Below are 3,790 nucleotides of genomic sequence, written 5' to 3' on the forward strand. Positions count from 1 at the left end.
AGTGCAGGCAGACCCTGCTACTGGTTGGGATTGTTGATATAGTGTTATTTGCACCATATGTATGTTTGTAAGTCAATACACTTCTCTTTGTATAGCACTGGACCTACGGCTCAATGTATCTCGGCCTTTGATGAAGTGTAGTGCTTTAATACCTTCTTCAGCAAACGGAAAAACCGGAAATGGACATGGAAAAGTCCTAACGGAAAGACTAAAAATGAAATCGACTTCATAATGTGTTCAACCCTCGCCGTTATGCAAGATGTAGAGGTAATCGGGAAAGTGCGATGCAGTGACCACAGAATGGTGAGGTCCCGAATTAGCCTAAATCTGAAGAAGGAACGCAGTAGATTAGTAAGAAAGAAACCCATCAACGAATTAGCGGTGAGGGGGAGGGCAGAAGAGTTCAGGATCTCGCTACAGAATAGGTATTCAGCTCTAACTGAAGATGACGACATTACCCTAGAAGCAAGGAACAATAATTTCAGAGATATCATTACTGAGTGCGCGGTAGAAGTCGGCGGCAGGATAGTTAGAGAAGCTACCGGTAAGATGTCTAAGGAGACGAAAGATTTGATTAAGAAACGCCAGAGTATGAAAGCTTCCAATCCAACAGACCAGATCGAATTGGCCGAGATATCAAAGCTAATCAATAAGCGCAAGGTGGCCGATATAACGAAGTATAACATGGACAAAATTGAGCATGCTGTAAAGAACGGGGGAAGCCTTAAAGCGGTAAAGAAGAAATTGGGCATAGGCAAAAACCAGATGTATGCGATAAGGGACAAGCCGGGCAAGGTTATCACTAACATGGAAAAGATAGTCAAAGTAGCCGAGGAGTTCTATACAGATCTCTACAGTAGCCAAAGTAGTCAGGACCGTAATGAGATTGGCGGTAGGGAAAAACAGTCAGACGTTCCACCAGTGATGAAGGACGAGGTCAAGAAAGCACTAGAAACTATGAAAAGGGGGAAATCAGCTGGAGAGGATCAGAAAACTACAGATTTGCTGAAGGACGGGGGGGGGGGGGGATATCGTGCTAGAAAAACTGGCCACCCTGTATACGCAGTGCCTGGTGTCATCGACGGTACCAGAACCATGGAATAATGCAAACATTATCCTCATTCACAAGAAAGGGGACTCTAAGGACCTTAAAAATTACAGACCAATCAGCTTACTGTCAGTTACGTATAAGGTATTTACTAAAGTAATCGCTCATATAATCAGGACAACCTTAGACTGCAATCAAGCAAAGGATCAAGCAGGGTTTCGGAAACGGTACTCTACTATCGATCATATGCATACCATAAATCAAGTGATAGAAAAATTCTCCGAATATAACCAGCCCTTATACATAGCATTCATTGATTACGAAAAAGCATTTGACTCAGTTGAAACCTCGGCGGTGATGCAGGCATTGCGAAATCAGGGGTTAGACGAGCCGAACGTGAAATTGCTGGAAGATATATATATAGTGGCTGCACAGCAACCATAGTTCTGCATAAAGAAAGTAACAAAATTCCCATAAAGAAAGGTGTTAGGCAAGGAGACACAGTCTCCCCAGTACTATTCGCGGCTTTTTTAGAGGAAGTATTCAGAGAGTTGGAATGGGAGCAGTTAGGGATAAGGGTAGATGGAGAATACCTCAGTAATCTGCGATTTGCTGATGACATTGCCTTGCTAAGCAACTCGGGGGATGAACTGCAAATAATGATTGATGACCTAGACAGGAAAAGTAGAAAGGTAGGCTTGAAAATCAATATGCTGAAAACTAAGGTAATGTTCAACAGCCTCGGGAAGGAACAGCAGTTTACATTAGGTAGCGAAATACTGGAAGTAGTAGGCGAATATGTGTGCTTAGGACAGGTAGTAACCGCAGATCCGGACCATGAAAAGGAAATAAGAAGAAAAATAAGATTGGGATGGAGCGCATTCGGCAAGCAGTCGCAGATTATGACTGGCAGCTTACCGGTATCGCTCAAGAGGAAAGTATACAGCAGTTGCATCTTGCCTGTACTCACCTATGGGGCTGAAACGTGGAGGCTAACCAAGAGAATTCTACTTAAGTCGAGGACAACCCAGAGGGCTATGGAACGAAAAATGGTAGGGGTAGCATTAAGAGATAGAAAGCGTGCAGAGTGGGTCAGAGAAATATCTCAAGTTACCGACATTCTAGTAGAAATTAAGAAGAAAAAATGGACATGAGCAGACATGTATTGCGAAGAGATGATAACCGATGGTCGCTTAAGGTAACAAACTGGGTTCCAAGGGAAGGAAAGCGTATCAGGCGGCGGCAGAATGTTAGGTGGGCTGATGAGATTAAGAAGTTCGCAGGGGTCAAGTGGATGCAGCTAGCACAAAACCGGGTTAAGTGGAGAAAGATGGGAGAGGCCTTCTCCCTGCAGTGGGTATAATCAGGCTGATGATGATGATGATGAGTGCTTTGATGGATTCTAGGGGTGTGGACTCTACTTAAGGTCTCGGTTCTTAGAACCAGCCTGTAACCATTCCCTTTCCGGCAAAGCATGGGTTCCCCTTGCCCATTGGATGATTGGGTGCCCTGAACGTCTGGCGTGGGGAAGCGGTGCTCCGGCACCGGACCTTCACGTCACGACACGGCTCGATCAGCTGATCTCTTGTGCGGCTGGGTCTTTTGCATGCCAACGCAATTGGGATGAGTCTTCCATTTGCATTGATATTCCGAAGACATGGTAAACCTAGAGATGCCCCACTTATGGATGCACCTGCTCTAGGGCAGACCATGACCATTTTCTCGTTCCAGTGTCCCAGCATTGTCAAAAGCCAACTCTATTCTTAACAGCTGAATATCTGTTACGGGTTCTAATTGTACCCATGATATTAAACTGATTTTTGTAACGCGGCGGAGCGTTCGGGGCTTTCCCCACCTCCGCCACGGGTCGGACCGGTACTGCACTACTTCCGGGACAAGCCCAGTGACTCCCCGTTGTTGGGGGAAGGACAATCGCAATTCCAAGGTGAAAACAAGTAATTTGTTTTTCACCCGAGTTCGCTGCTTTCTGTATGCTTCACACAGTAATCTTGTCATTGCGCCTGTCCTATTGCATTGCTGGGCGCCTCGTGCGCGCATTGACACTTTGGGTTACTTTTCCGTGCGTCATTATGTGTGGGTCTATTGTTTGGGGTGCTAAGGCGTGGTTTGATTAAGAATCCCCTCTGAGGGATGTGTCGTCACCTGGCAAATCATGTAAGAAGTGCTACTACCGAAAATTGGTGGACCGGCGCTGTTTCTGCAAAGCCGATATGTGGCGCACTGGGCACACATTTTTGATAGGATCGAACCGCAGTTCATTGCCAGTTTATCGCTTCTCAGCATTTTGGCAAAGGCCGTTGGCTGAGAAGGAAGTCATTTTATCTAGTTGGAGGGGTCATGCTGCTCGTCTAGGGTGCCACCGCCTCCATTCCTGTGGTACCGTCGCTCCTGCTGCCCTGGTGCCTGGCCTGCTGCCTGGCGTCCGGAACCCCTGCTGCTGGCGGCCTGGTGTCCTGTCTCCTGGTTCTGCGAGGTCCTGCTGCTCGTCGTCGTGCCCTGGTGCCTGGCCTGCTGCCTGGTGTCCTGGGCCCCTCCACCTGGCGGAACTCCCCCTCCTGAGGCCCAGCTGCCCGGATTCCTGCTGCCTGCGGCCAGCGGCCCTTGGCCGGGTTTCTTGCCTGGTGCCCCGGTCCTGCGGTGATGGACCACCCACCTCCGAGCACAAGGCCTTCAAGGCCCAGTGCTTCACTTTCCACTTGCCGGAGCCTGCTCCGGCAGACG

At 48.1% G+C, this 3,790-nt stretch overlaps 1 non-coding gene across 1 annotated transcript; it reads left to right on the forward strand.

Annotated features, from left to right (window-relative positions):
- Positions 1 to 2,765: 2,765 nt before the first annotated feature.
- On the forward strand, positions 2,766 to 2,957 carry LOC146171047 (U2 spliceosomal RNA). The gene has a single exon (XR_014702935.1). It is a non-coding gene; the product is annotated as a U2 spliceosomal RNA (small nuclear RNA).
- The last annotated feature ends 833 nt before the right edge of the window (positions 2,958 to 3,790 follow it).

Source organism: Amblyomma maculatum, unplaced genomic scaffold (assembly GCF_055883805.1).
Source record: "Amblyomma maculatum isolate TAMU_Amacu unplaced genomic scaffold, ASM5588380v1 scaffold_23, whole genome shotgun sequence".
In the NCBI taxonomy this organism is placed as follows: domain Eukaryota; kingdom Metazoa; phylum Arthropoda; class Arachnida; order Ixodida; family Ixodidae; genus Amblyomma; species Amblyomma maculatum.